Below are 16,154 nucleotides of genomic sequence, written 5' to 3' on the forward strand. Positions count from 1 at the left end.
CCATATGCCAGGATACTCTGAAATTATTAAAAATAGTCAAATGTACTTTTATAGCAGAGAAATAATTTTATGTCAACTGAGGGAGCTGACATTTACAGTTTGTATGTTTACCCCATATCCATTCCCTGCCTCAAATCAAATCTACATTGAGGCTGAGGCCTTCCTTGTGTCAGGGAAGTTTGGTTACAAAGAGTGCTGATCACAAAAAGATAATTCCTCACACAGGTCAGAATGGCCATCATCAAAAATTCTACAAACAGTAAATGCTGGGGAGAGTGTGGAGAAAGGGAACCTTCCTGCACTGTTGGTGGGAATGTAAATTGGTGCAGCCACTATGGAGAACAGTATGAAGGTTCTTTAAAAAACTAAAAATAGAGCTACCATATGACCAAGCAATCCCACTCCTGGGCATATATCCAAAAAGATAGATGCAGCCCAATGTTCACTGCAGCACTATTTACAATAGCCAAGACATGGAAACAACCTAAATGTCCATCAACAGATGAATAAATAAAAAAGATGTAGTATATTTATACAATAGAATATTACTCTGCCATAAAAAAGAATGAAATAATGCCATTTTCAGCAACATGAATGGACATAGAGATTATCATACTAAGTGAAGTAAGCCAGACAGAGAAAGACAAATATCATATGGTATCACTTACATGTGGAATCTAAAAAAAAAAAAAACAAATGAACTTATATACAAAACAGAAATAGACTCACAGACATAACAAACTTATGGTTACTAAAGGGGAAAGGGGGGAAGGGAAAAATTAGGAGTTTGGGATTAACATAAGCACACTGTTATACATAAAATAGATAACCAACAAGGACCTACTGTATAGCACAGGGAACTATACTCAATATTTTATAATAACCTATAAGGGAAAAGAATATATATATATTTATATATACATATGTGAACTTGAATCACTTTGCTGTCCACCTGAAACTAACGTTGTAAATCAACTATACTTCAATAAAAAAAAACACAAAAAGATAATTCTTAGTGCTTAGCACCAATGACAAGAGACCCAGAGAAAGGTATTCTCACCATCCCACTGGCACATTTTTGAGAATGAAAGTGAGTGCTATTAATAATGACATGGAAATAACCCAGACTGTTCTGAGGAAACAGGGACACACTACCTGGACCTTTCCCTGAAAGTTAATTCATTTTCTTATAAACCAAAGACAAATGTCATCTTTTAGTAGATAAGGCCCTTGCTCTCATGGAGACTTAGGTGAGGGGAGATGGCAAATAATAAAGAAAACAAAATAATGAACAAGATAATCAGAGACTAATAAAGCTTTGAAGAAAAAAATTTTAATGGGTGAAGTGATGCAGGGTGGGGAGGTAGAGTGGTCAGGAAGACCTGCTTGAGAAGAAAAGATGTGGTGGGAGACCTTAATGTCCAGAGAGGGTTGGGCATGCCAAGATGTGGGCAGAGCACTCCTGATGGAAGACCAATGACCAGTGATGCCCGAGGCCTCTGATGTGTTGAAGGAACGCACCCTGTGAAAGCAGAATTTGTTGGAGGGTTAATCAAGGGGATGACATGATCTATATCACGGTCTAGGGGAAGGAATGAGAAAGAAGGAAACAGAGCCAAAGATACCTGATGGAGGGGGATGGATGATGTGTCTGGGGAGAAAATTAGTAAAGGCAGGAAAAGGGGGGTGGGTGGGAGCACAAGAAAGAACCATCCCAGCAACTGCTCCAGACTAGAGGTAGTATAGCTGGTGCTGATACTGGACAGTGCCAGGACTGGCTCACCTGAGGGGCTCAGGAGTTTTTCTAAAACTCCAGGGAGATCAGAGGGAGATAGCAAGAAAACCTCGGATTGGAGATGTGTAGCCTTGCCAAGAAAAGGCTAGTGCAGAGTTCACTCTTAATCTACAAACAGCAAATGCTGGAAAGGGTGTGGAGAAAAGTGAACCCTCCTGCACTACTGGTGGGAATGTAAATTATACAGCCACTATGGAGAACAGTATGGAGGTTCCTTAAAAAACTAAAAATAGAACTACCATATGATCCGGCAATTCCACTACTGGGCATATACCCAGAGAAAGCCATAATTCAAAAAGACACATGCACCCCAATGTTCATGCAGCACTATTTACAATAGGCAGGACATGGAAGCAACCAAAATGTCCATCGACAGATGAATGGATAAAGAAGATGTGGCACATATATACAATGGAATATTACTCAGCCAGAAAAAGGAACAAAATTGGGTCATTTGTAGAGACGTAGATGGACCTAGAGAAGTCATACAAAGTGAAGTAAGTCAGAAAGAGAAAAACAAATATCGTATATTAACACATATATGTGGAATCTAGAAAAATGGTACAGATGAAACAGTTTGCAAGGCAGAAATAGAGACACAGATGTAGAGAACAAATGTATGGACACCAAGGGGGAAAGTGGTGGTGGTGGTGGTGGGATGAACTGGGAGATTGGGATTGACATATATACACTAATATGTATAAAATGGATAACTAATAAGAACCTGCTGTATAAAAAAGAGAATAAAAAAGAAGAAAAGGAAGAGGGAGGGCGAAATGAGGAGTATGGGATTAACAGACACAAACTACTATATATAAAATAGATGAGCAACAAGGATTTACTGTATAACACAGGGAACAATATTCGATATCTTCTAGTATCCAGTAATGGAAAATAACATGAAAAAAAATATATATATAACTGAATCACTTTGCTGTACACCTGACCCTACACAATATAATACATCAACTATATTTCAATTTAAAAAATCTGTAACAAAGGATATATTAAAAATTTTAAAAACTCACACAACTGTACACCAAAAAGAGAGAATTGTACTGAATGTAAATTTAAAAATAAATTTTAAAAAGCTTTGGAGAAGAACCGTTTCTCACTAGGAATTCTGGTCTGAAGCATCGGTGCAAGGTCTCTGCCCAGAGCAACCTATGAGCAAATGAAACTAGACAGAGCACAAAGGAAAACAAAAGGTACTACAGACCCGCCTCTTTGCCCTGGAAGTGTACTTGCGGCATGTTTCTCCAGGCCTTCAGGCTTGGGTCTTGGACTGGAACTACACCACCAGCTTTCCTGGACCTCCAACTTGCAGAGGTATTTCTCGGCTTCCAAAATCAACTGTGTGGTTGACAGGGTCTTGTTGCTCCGGCCAGGTGTCAGGCCTGAGCCTCTGAGATGGGAGAGCCCAGATAAGGACATTGGACAACCAGAGACGTCTTGGTCCCACATAATATCATTCGGCAAGAGCTCTCCCAGAGATCTCCGTCTCAATGCTAAGACCCAGTCCACGCAATGACCAGCAAGCTCCAGTGTTGGACACCCCATGCCAAACAACTAGCAAGACAGGAACACAACCCCACCCATTAGCAGAGAGGCTCCCTAAAATCATAATAAGGCCACAGAGACCCCAAAACACACACCAGACATGGTCCTGCCCACCAGAAAGACAATATCAAGACTCACCCACGAGAACACAGGCACCAGTCTCCTCCACCAGGAAGCCTAAACAACCCACTGAACCAACCTTACCCACTGGAGGCAGATACCAAAAACAACAGGAACAACAAACCTGCAGCCTGTGAAAAGGAGACCCCAAACACAGTAAGTTAAGCAAAATGAGAAGACAGAGAAATACACAGCAGATGAAGGAGCAAAGTAAAAACACACCAGACCAAACAACTGAAGAGGAAATAGGCAGTCTACCTGAAAAAGAATTCAGAATAATGATAGTAAAAATGATCTAAAATCCTGGAAATAGAATAGAGAAAATACAAGAAACGTTTAACAAGGACCTAGAAGAACTAAAGAGCAAACAAACAATGATGAACAACACAATAAATGAAATAAAAAATTCTCTAGAAGGAATCAATAGCAGAATAACTGAGGCAGAAGAACGGATAAGAGACCTGGAAGATAAAATAGTGGAAATAACTACTGCAGAGCAGAATAAAGAAAAAAGAATGAAAAGAATTGAGGACACTCTCAGAGACCTCTGGGACAACATTAAATGCACCAGCATTTGAATTATAGGGGTCCCAGAAGAAGAAGAGGAAAAGAAAGGGACTGAGAAAATATCTGAAGAGATTATAGTTGAAAACTTCCCTAATATGGGAAAGGGAATAGTCAGTCAAGTCCAGGAAGCACAGAGAGTGCAATACAAGATAAAGCCAAGGAGAAATATGACAAGACACATATTAATTAAACTATCAAAAATTAAATACAAAGAAAAAATATTTAATACAGCAAGGGAAAAGCAACAAATAACATATAGGGGAATCCCCATAAGGTTAACAGCTGATCTTTCAGTAGCAACTCAGCAAGACAGAAGGGAGTGGCAGGATGTGTTTAAAGTGACGAAAGGGAAAGACCTACAACCAAGATTACTCTACCCAGAAAGGATCTCATTCAGATTTGACAGAGAAATTAAAACCTTTACAGACAAGCAAAAACCAAGAGAATACAGCACCACCAAACCAGCTTAACAACAAATGCTACAGGGAGTTCTCTAGGCAGGAAACACAAGAGAAGGAAAAGACCTACAATAACAAACCCAAAACAATTAAGAAAATGGTAATAGGAACATACATATAGATAATTACCTTAAATGTAAATGGATTAAATGCTCCAACCAAAAGACATAGACTGGCTGAATGGATACAAAAACAAGACCCATATATATTTTGGGTACAAGAGACCCACTTCAGATCTAGGGACACATACAGACTGAAAGTGAGGGGATGGAAAAAGATATTCCATGCAAATGGACATCAAAAGAAAGCTGGAGTCCAAGTGAAGCAAGTGAGCTGAGTGGTTGTGTAGTCGCGTCCCGGAGACCAGTAGCGCTTGCAGCATGGCTGAGTGACTGACTGAAGAGCAGATTACAGAATTCAAAGAAGCTTTTTCACTATTTGACAAGGATGGTTATGGAACTATAACAACAAAGGAATTGTGAACTGTAATGAGGTCTCATGGGTAGAATCTCACAGAAGCAGACTTACAGTACATGATTAATGAAGTGGATGCTGATGGTAATGGCACAATTGACTTCCCGGAATTTCTGACAATGATGGCAATAAAAATGAAAGATGCAGACAGTTAGGAAGAAATTAGGGAAGCATTCCATGTATCTGATAAGGATGGTAATATCTATATTAGTGCAGCAGAGCTCCGCCATGTGATGACAAACCTTGGAGAGAAGTTAAGAGGTGAAGAGGTTGATGAAATGATCAGGGAAGCAGATATTGATGGTGATAATCAAGTAAACTATGAAGAGTTTGTACAAATGATGACAGCAAAGTGAAGACATTGTACAGAGTGTGTTAAATTTCTTGTACAAAAACGTTTATTTGCCTTTTCTTTGTTTGTAACTTATCTGTAAAAGGTTTCACCCTACTGTCAAAAAAAATATGCATGTATTAGGACTTCATTCCTCCATGTTTTATTCTCTTATCTTACTGTCATTGTCCTGAAACCTTATATTTTAGAAAAATTAAACAAGTAACACGTTGCATGTGGCTTACTCTGGATATATCTAAGCCCTTCTGCACTTCTAAACTTAGACTGAGTTTGTCAAATGAGGGAACATGTGGGTTATGCCTTTTTTTTTAAGTTGTTTTCTTTAGGAACTGTCATCATGTTGTTCTTGAAGTGTGGAGTTGTAACTCTGTGTGGACTATGAACAGTCAACAGTATGTACTTAAAAGTAGCACTATTGCAAAATTGGTGTTTTATCCAGGACTCATACACTATCTTTTTGTACTGCTGGTCCTTTACCAGAAACAATTTCTTTTATTGTTACTTGCTTGTTGTTTTAGCCACTTAAAGAAAATCTGCTTATGGCACAATTTGCCTCAAATCGACTCCAAGATGTATATTTGTTTTCCAATAAAAATTACAATTTACCTACCAAAAAAAGAAAGAGAACTGGAGTCACAATTCTCATATCAGACAAAATAGACTTTAAAATAAAGACTATTAGAAGAGACAAAGAAATACACTACATAATGATCAAGGAATCAATCCAAGAAGAAGATAAAACAATTGCAAATATTTATGCACCCAACATAGGAGCACCTCAATACATAAGGCAAATGCTAAGAGCCATCAAAGGGGAAATCAACAGTAACACAATAATAGTAGGGAACTTTAACACCCCACTTTCACCAATGGAAAGATCATTCAAAGTGAAAATAAGTAAGGAAACACGAGCTTTAAATGACATATTAAACAAGATGGGCTTAATTGATATTTATATAGGACATTCCATCCAAAAACAATAGAATACACTTTGCTCTTAAGTGTCTATGGAGCATTCTCCAGGATAGATCATATCAAGCCTTGGTAAATTTAAGAAAATTGAAATTGTATCAAGTATCTTTTCCAACCACAATGCTATGAGACTGGATATTGATTACAGGGAAAAAACTGTAAAAGATACAAACACATGGAGGCTAGACAATGCACTACTAAATAACCAAGAGATCACTGAAGAAATCAAAAAATACCTAGAAACAAATGATAATGAAAACACGATGACCCAAAACCTATGGGATGCAACAAAAGCAGTTCTAAGAGGGAAGCTTATAGCAATACAATCCTACTTCAAGAAACATGAAAAATCTCAAACAAACCACCTAACCTTACACCTAAAGTAATTAGAGAAAGAAGAACAAAAAACCCCAAAGTTAACAGTAGGAAAGAAATCATAAACATGAGATCAGAAATAAATGAAAAAGAAATGAATGACACAATAGCAAAGATCAATAAAACTAAAAGCTGGTTCTTTGAGAAGATAAACAGTTTTGATAAACCATTAGCCAGAGTCATCAAGAACAAAAGGGAGGAGACTCAAATCAATAGAATTAGAAATGCAAAAAGAGGAGTAACAACTGACACTGCAGAAATACAAATGATCATGAGAGGATCAACTATATGCCAATAAAATGGACAACCTGGAAGAAATGGAACAATTCTTAGAAAAGCACAACCTTCCGAGACTGAACCAGGAAGAAATAGAAAATATAAACAGACCAATCACAAGCACTGAAATTGAAACTGTAATTAAAAATCTTCCAACAAACAAAAGCCCAGGACCAAATGGCTTCACAGGCGAATTCTATCAAACATTTAGAGAAGAGCTAACACATATCCTTCTCAAACACTTCCAAAACATAGCAGAATGAGGAACAATCCCAAACTCATTCAACGAGACCACCATCACCCTGATACCAAAACCAGACACAGATGTCACAAAGAAAGAAAACTACAGGCGAATATCACTGATGAACATAGATGCAAAAATCCTCAACAAAATACTAGCAAGCATGGGATGAAGTGAGACAGTGGCATGGACATATATACACTACCAAGTGTAAGAGAAGATAGCCACTGAGAAGCAGCTGCATAGCACAGGGAGATCAGCTTGGTGCTTTGTGTCCAACTAGAGGGGTGGGATAGGGAGGGTGGGAGGGAGATGAAAGAGGGAGGAGATATGGGGATATATGTATACATACAGCTGAGTCACTTTGTTATACAGCAGAAACTAACACACCATGGTAAAGCAATTATACTCCAATACAGATAGTTTTAAAAATAATACTAGGAAAAAGACTCCAACAGCACATTAAAACTATCATACAACATGATCAACTGGGATTTATCCCGGGAATGCAAGGATTCTTCAATATATGCAAATCAATCAATGTGATAAACCATATTAAAAAACTGAAGGATAAAAAACATATGATCATCTCAATAGATGCAGAAAAAGCTTTCAACAAAATTCAACACCCATTTATGATAAAAACCCTCCAGAAAGAAAGCATAGAGGGAACTTTCCTCAACATAATAAAGGCCATATATGGCAAAACCATAGCCAACATTGTTCTCAATGGTGAAAAAATGAAACCATTTCCACTAACATCAGGAACAAGACAAGGTTGCCCACTCTTACCAATATTATTCAACATAGTTTTGGAAGTTTTAGGCAGAGCAATCAGAGAAGAAAAAGAAATAACAGGAATCCAAATTGGAAAAGAAGATGTAAAGTTGTCACTGTTTGTAGATAACACGATACTATACATAGAGAATCCTAAAGAGGCTACCAGAAAACTACTAGAGCTAATCAATGAATTTGGTAAAGTAGAGGATACAAAATTAATGCACAGAAATCTCTTGCATTCCTATACACTAATGATGAAAAATCTGAAAGAGAAATTAAGGAAACACTCCCATTTATCACTGCAACAAAAAGAATAAAATACCTAGGAATAAACCTACCTAAGGAGACAAAAGACCTGTATGCAGAAAACTATAAGACACTGATGAGAGAAATTAAAGATGATACAAACAGATGGAGAGATATACCATGTTCTTGGATTGGAAGAATGAACTTTGTGAAAATGACTCTACTACCCAAAGCAATCTACAGATTCAATGCAATCCCTATCAAACTAAGGCATTTTTCACAGAACTAGGACAAAAAATTTCACAATTTGTACGGAAACACAAAGGACCCCGAATAGCCAAAGCAATCTTGAGAACAAAAAATGGAGCTGGAGGAATCAGGCTCCCTGACTTCAGACTATACTACAAAGCTACAGTAATCAATACAGTATGGTACTGGCACAGAAATATAGATCAATGGAACATGATAGAAAGCCCACAGATAAACCCATGCACGTATGGTCACCTTGTCATTGATAAAGAGGCAAGACTATATAATGGAGAAAAGACAGCCTCTTCAATAAGTGGTGCTGGGAAAACTGGACAGCTACATGTAAAAGAATGAAATTAGGACACTCCCTTACACCATGCACAAAAAAAAAAAACTCAAAATGGATTAAAGACCTAAATGTAAAGCCAGAAACTATCAAACTCTTAGAGGAAAACATAGAACACTCTATGACATATATCACAGCAAGATCCTTTTTGACCCACCTCCTAGAGAAATGGAAAAAAACCCAGAAATTAACAAATGGGATCTAATGAAACTTAATAGCTTTTGCACAGAAAAGGAAACCATAAACAAGATGAAAAGACAATGCTCAGAATGGGAGAAAATATTTGCAAATGAAGCAACTGACAAATGATTAATCTCCAAAATATACAAGCAGCTCATGCAGCTCAATATCAAAAAAACAAAAAACCCAATCCAAAATGGGCAGAAGACCTAAATAGACATTTGTCCAAAGAAGATATACAGAGCCAACAAACACATGAAAGGATGCTCAACACCACTAATCATTATAGAAATGCAAATGAAAGCTACAATAAGGTATTACCTCACACTGGTCAGAATGGCCATCATCAAAAAATCTACAAACAATAAATGCTGGAGAGGATGTGGGGAAAAGGGAACCCTCTTTGCACTGTTGGTGGGATGTAAACTGATACAGCCACTATGGAGAATAGTATGGAGGTTTCTTAAAAACTAAAAATAGAACTACCATTTGACCCAGCAATCCCCCTACTGGGCATATACCCTGAGAAAATCATAATTCAGAAAGAGTCATGTAGGGCGGAGGGGAAGATGGTGGAAGAGTAAGACGCAGAGATCACCTTCCTCCCCACAGATATACCAGAAATCCATCTACACGTGGAGCAACTCCTACAGAACACCTACTGAATGCTGGCAGAAGACCTCAGACCTCCCAAAAGGCAAGAAACTCCCCACGTACCTGGGTAGGGCAAAAGAAAAAAAGAAAAAACAGAGACATAAGAATAGGGACGGGACCTGCACCAGTGGGAGGGAGCTGTGAACGAGGAAAGGTTTCCACACACTAGGAAGCCCCTTCGCAGGCGGAGACTGCTGGAGGCGGAGGGGGGAGCTTCGGAGCCGCGGGGGTGAGCACAGCAACAGAGGTGCGGAGGGCAAAGCGGGGAGATTCCTGCACAGAGGATCGGTGCCGACCGGCACTCACCAGCCCAAGAGGCTTGTCTGCTCACCCGCTGGGGAGGGCGGGGCTGCAAGCTGAGGCTCGGGCTTTGGTTGGAGTGAAGGGAGAGGACTGGGGTTGGCTCCGTGAACACAGCCTGAAGGGGTTAGTGCACCACGGCTAGCCGGGAGGGAGTCTGGGAAAAGCTCTGGAGCTGCCGAAGAGGCAAGAGACTTTTTCTTCCCTCTTTGTTTCCTGGTGTGCGAGGAGAGGGGTTTAAGAGCGCTGCTTAAAGGAACTCCAGAGACGGGTGCGAGCCGCGGCTAAAAACGCGGACCCCAGAGACGGGCGGGAGATGCTAAGGCTGCTGCTGCCGCCACCAAGGGGCCTCTGTGCGAGCACAGGTCACTATCCACACCCCTCTTCCGGGGAGCCTGTGCAGCCCGCCATTGCCAGATTCCCAGGATCCACGGACAACTCCTCCGGGAGAACGCACGGCAGGCCTCAGGCTGGTGCAATGTCACGCTGGCCTCTGCCGCCGCAGGCTCACCCCGCTCTCCGCGCCCCTCCCTCCCCCCGGTCTGAGTGAGCCAGAGCCCCCGAATCAGCGGCTCCTTTAACCCCGTCCTGTCTGAGCAAAAAACAGACGCCCTCTGGCGACCTACACGCAGAGGCGGGGACAAATCCAAAGCTGAGTCCCTCTGAGCTGTGAGAACAAAGAAGAGAAAGGGAAATCTCTACCAGCAGCCTCAGAAACAGCGGATTAAAGCTCCAAAATCAACTTGATGTACCCTGCATCTGTGGAATACATGAATAGACAATTAATCATCCCAAATTGAGGAGGTGGACTTCGAGAGCAAGATTTATGATATTTTTACCCTTTTCCTCTTTTTGTGAGTGTGTATGTGTATGCTCCTGTGTGAGATTTTGTCTGTATAGCTTTGCTTCCACCATTTGTCCTAGGGTTCCATCTGTCCATTTTTTTAAAAAAATTTTTTCTTAATAAATAATTTTAATAACTTTATTATACTTTACCTTCTTTCTTTCTTTCTTTCTTTCTTTCTTTCTTTCTTTCTTTCTTTCTTACTTTCTTTCTTTCTTTCTTTCTTTCTATCTACTTCTACTAACTCTTTCTCTCTACTTTTTCTCCCTTTCATTCTGAGCCGTGTGGAGTCTCTTGTTGCTGCAGCCAGGAGTCACTGCTGTGCCTCTGAGGTGGGAGAGCCAACTTCAGGACATTGGTCAAAAAGAGAGCACCCAACTCCACATAATATCAAACGGCGAAAATCTCCCAGAGATCTCCATCTCAACACCAACACCCAGCTTCACTCAAAAACCAGCAAGCTACAGTGCTGGAAAACCTATGCCAAACAACTAGCAAAACAGGAACACAACCCCACCCATTAGCAGAGAGGCTGCCTAAAATCATAATAACTCCACAGACACCCCAAAACACAACACCAGACGTGGACCTGCCAACTAGAGAGACAAGATCCACCCTCATCCACCACAACACAGGCACTAGTCCCCTCCACCAGGAAGCCTACACAACCCACTGAACCAACCTTAGCCACTGGAGACAGACATCAAAAACAACGGGAACTATGAACCTGCAGCCTGCAAAAAGGAGACCCCAAACACAGTAAGATAAGCAAAATGAGAAGACAGAAAAACACACAGCAGATGAAGGAGCAAGATAAAAATGCACCAGATCTAACAAATGAAGAGGAAATAGGCAGTCTACCTGAAAAAGAATTCAGAATAATGATAGTCAGGATGATCCAAAATCTTGGAAATAGAAGAGACAAAATGCAAGAAACATTTAACAAGGACCTAGAAGAAGTAAAGATGAAACAAGCAACGATAAACAACACAATAAACGAAATTAAAAGTACTCTAGATAGGATCAATAGCAGAATACCTGAGGCAGAAGAACGGATAAGTGACCTGGAAGATAAAATAGTGGAAATAACTACTGCAGAGCAGAATAAAGAAAAAAGAATGAAAAGAGCTGAGGACAGTCTCAGAGACCTCTGGGACAACATTAAACGCACCAACATTCGGATTATAGGGGTTCCATAAGAAGAAGAGAAAAAGAAAGGGACTGAGAAAATATTTGAAGAGATTATAGTTGAAAACTTCCCTAATATGGGAAAGGAAATAGTTAATCAAATCCAGGAAGCACAGAGAGTCCCATACAGGATAAATCCAAGGAGAAACATGCCAAGACACATATTAATCAAACTGTCAAAAATTAAATACAAAAAAAGCATATTAAAAGCAGCAAGGGAAAAACAACAAATAACACACAAGGGAATCCCCATAAGGTTAACAGCTGATCTCTCAGCAGAAACCCTGCAAGCCAGAAGGGAATGGCAGGACATACTGAAAGTGGTGAAGGAGAAAAACCTGCAACCAAGATTACTTTACCCAGCAAGGATCTCATTCAGATTTGATGGAGAAATTAAAACCTTTACAGACAAGCAAAAGCGGAGAGAGTTCAGCACCACCAAACCAGCTTTACAACAAATGCTAAAGGAACTTCTCTAGACAAGAAACACAAGAGAAGGAAAAGACCTATAAAAACGAACCCAAAACAATTTGGAAAATGGGAATAGGAACATACATATCGATAATTACCTTAAATGTAAACGGACTAAATGCTCCCACCAAAAGACACAGATTGGCTGAATGGATACAAAAACAAGACCCTTATATATGCTGTCTACAAGAGACCCACTTCAGACCTAGAGACACATACAGACTGAAAGTAAGGGGATGGAAAAAGATATTCCATGCAAATGGAAAGCAAAAGAAAGCTGGAGTAGCAATTCTCATATCAGACAAAATAGACTTTAAAATAAAGACTATTAGAAGAGACAAAGAAGGACACTACATAATGATCAAGGGATCGATCCAAGAAGATGATATAACAATTGTAAATATGTATGCACCCAACATAGGAGCACCTCAATACATAAGGCAAATACTAACAGCCATAAAAGGGGAAATCAACAGTAACACATTCATAGTAGGAGACTTTAACACCCCACCTTCACCAATGGACAGATCATCCAAAATGAAAATAAATAAGGAAACACAAGCTTTAAATGATACATTAAACAAGATGGACTTAATAGATATTTATAGGACACTCCATCCAAAAACAACAGAATACACATTTTTCTCAAGTGCGTTTGGAACATTCTCCAGGATAGATCATATCTTGGGTCACAAATCAAGCCTTGTTAAATTTAAGAAAATTGAAATTGTATCAAGTATCTTTTCCAACCACAACGCCATGAGACTAGATATCATTTACAGGAAAAGATCTGTAAAAAATACAAACACATGCAGGATAAACAATACACTACTTAATAACGAAGTGATCACTGAAGAAATCAAAGAGGAAATTAAAAAATACCTAGAAACAAATGACAATGGACACACAACGACCCAAAACCTATGGGATGCAGCAAAAGCAGTTCTAAGGGGGAAGTTTATAGCAATACAAGCCCACCTTAAGAAGCAGGAAACATCTCAAATAAACAACCTAACCTTGCATCTCAAGCAATTAGAGAAAGAAGAACAAAAAAACCCCAAAGCTAGCAGAAGGAAAGAAATCATAAAAATCAGATCAGAAATAAATGAAAAAGAAATGAAGGAAACAACAGCAAAGATCAATAAAACTAAAAGCTGGTTCTTTGAGAAGATAAACAAAATAGATGAACCATTAGCCAGACACATCAAGAAAAAAAGGGAGAAGACTCAAATCAATAGAAATGAAAAAGGAGAAGTAACAACTGACTGCAGAAATAAAAAAGATCATGAGAGATTACTACAAGCAACTCTATGCCAATAAAATGGACAATCTGGAAGAAATGGACAAATTCTTAGAAATGCACAACCTGAAAAGACTGAATCAGGAAGAAATAGAAAATATGAACAGACCAATCACAAGCACTGAAATTGAAACTGTGATTAAAAATCTTCCAACAAACAAAAGCCCAGGACCAGATGGCTTCACAGGCGAATTCTATCAAACATTTAGAGAAGAGCTAACACCTATCCTTCTCAAACTCTTCCAAAATATAGCAGAGGGAGGAACACTCCCAAATTCCTTCTGCGAGGCCACCATCACCTTGATAACAAAACCAGACAAGGATGTCACAAAGAAAGAAAACTACAGGCCAATATCACTGATGAACATAGATGCAAAAATCCTCAACAAAATACTAGCAAACAGAACCCAACAGCACATTAAAAGGATCATACACCATGATCAAGTGGGGTTTATTCCAGGAATGCAAGGATTTTTCAATATACGCAAATCTATCAATGTGATAAACCATATTAACAAATTGAAGGAGAAAAACCATATGATCATCTCAATAGATGCAGAGAAAGCATTTTAAAAAATTCAACACCCATTTATGATAAAAACCCTGCAGAAACTAGGCATAGAGGGAACTTTCCTCAACATAATAAAGGCCATATATGAGAAGCCCACAGCCAACATCATCCTCAATGGTGAAAAACTGAAAGAATTTCCACTAAGATAAGGAACACGACAAGGTTGCCCACTCTCACCACTCTTATTCAACATAGTTTTGGAAGTTTTAGCCATAGCAATCAGAGAGGAAAAGGAATCCAAATTGGAAAAAAGAAGTAAAGCTGTCACTGTTTGCAGATGACATGATACTATACATAGAGAATCCTAAAGGTGCTACCAGAAAACTACTAGAGCCAATCAATGTATTTGGTAAAGTTGCAGGACACAAAATTAATGCACAGAAATCTCTTGCATTCCTATACACTAATGATGAAAAATCTGAACGTGAAAGCAAGAAAACACTCCCATTTACCACTGCAACAAAAAGAATAAAATATCTAGGAATAAACCTACCTAAGGAGACAAAAGACCTGTATGCAGAAAATTATAAGACACTGATGAAAGAAATTAAAGATGATACAAATAGATGGAGAGATATACCATGTTCTTGGATTGGAAGAATCAACGTTGTGAAAATGACTCTACTACCCAGAGCAATCTATAGATTCAATGCAATCCATATCAAACTACCACTGGCATTTTTCACAGAACTAGAGCAAAAAATTTCACAATTTGTATGGAAACACAAAAGACCCCGAATAGTCAAAGCAATTTGGAGAACGAAAAACAGAGCTGGAGGAATCAGGCTCCCTGACTTCAGACTATACTACAACGCTACAGTAATCAAGATAGTATGGTACAGGCACAAAAACAGAAAGGTAGATCAATGGAACAGTATAGAAAGCCCAGAGATAAACCCACGCACATATGGGCACCTTATCTTTGATAAAGGAGGCAGGAATGTACAGTGGAGAAAGGACAGCCTCTTCAATAAGCAGTGCTGGGAAACCTGGACAGGTACAAGTAAAAGTATGAGATTAGATCACTCCCTAACACCATACACAAAAATAAGCTCAAAATGGATTAAAGACCTAAATGTAAGGCCAGAAACTATCAAATTCTTAGAGGAAAACATAGGCAGACACCTCTATGACATAAATCACAGCAAGATCCTTTTGACCCACCTCCTAGAGAAATGGAAATAAAAACAAAAATAAACAAATGGCACCTAATGAAACTTCAAAGCTTTTGCACAGAAAAGGAATCCATAAACAAGACGAAAAGACAACCCTTAGAATGGGAGAAAATACTTGCAAATGAAGCAACTGACAAAGGATTAATTTCCAAAATTTACAAGCAGCACATGCAGCTCAATAACAAAAAAACAAACAACCCAATCCAAAAATGGGAAGAAGACCTAAATAGACATTTCTCCAAAGAAGATATACAGACTGCCAACAAACACATGAAAGAATGCTCAACATCATTAATCATGAGAGAAATGCAAATCAAAACTACAATGAGATATCATCTCACACCAGTCAGAATGGCCATCATCAAAAAATCTAGAAACAATAAATGCTGGAGAGGGTGTGGAGAAAAGGGAACACTGTTGCACTGCTGGTGGGAATGTGAATTGGTTCAGCCACTATGGACAACAGTATGGAGGTTCCTTAAAAAACTACAAATAGAACTACCATATGACCCAGCAATCCCACTACTGAGCATATACCCTGAGAAAACCAAAATTCAAAAAGAGTCATGTACCAAAATGTTCATTGCAGCTCTATTTACAATAGCCCGGAGATGGAAACAACCTAAGTGCCCATCATCAGATGAATGGATAAAGAAGTGG

At 39.0% G+C, this 16,154-nt stretch overlaps 1 long non-coding RNA gene and 1 pseudogene across 1 annotated transcript in view; one reads left to right on the plus strand and one right to left on the minus strand.

Moving 5' to 3' along the window:
* Positions 1 to 3,155: 3,155 nt before the first annotated feature.
* The window catches only part of LOC132520441 (uncharacterized), an 86,954-nt gene continuing 73,955 nt past the window's right edge, over positions 3,156 to 16,154 (minus strand). The window contains exons 2-3 of the long non-coding RNA XR_009540549.1: positions 10,572 to 10,704; positions 3,156 to 3,200 (exon numbers count right to left, since the gene is read on the minus strand). This is a non-coding gene — a long non-coding RNA (uncharacterized LOC132520441). The remainder of the gene's footprint in view (positions 3,201 to 10,571; positions 10,705 to 16,154) is intronic.
* On the plus strand, positions 4,881 to 5,414 carry LOC132520439 (calmodulin-like; annotated as a pseudogene).

This window comes from Lagenorhynchus albirostris, chromosome 5, assembly GCF_949774975.1.
Source record: "Lagenorhynchus albirostris chromosome 5, mLagAlb1.1, whole genome shotgun sequence".
Taxonomy (NCBI): domain Eukaryota; kingdom Metazoa; phylum Chordata; class Mammalia; order Artiodactyla; family Delphinidae; genus Lagenorhynchus; species Lagenorhynchus albirostris.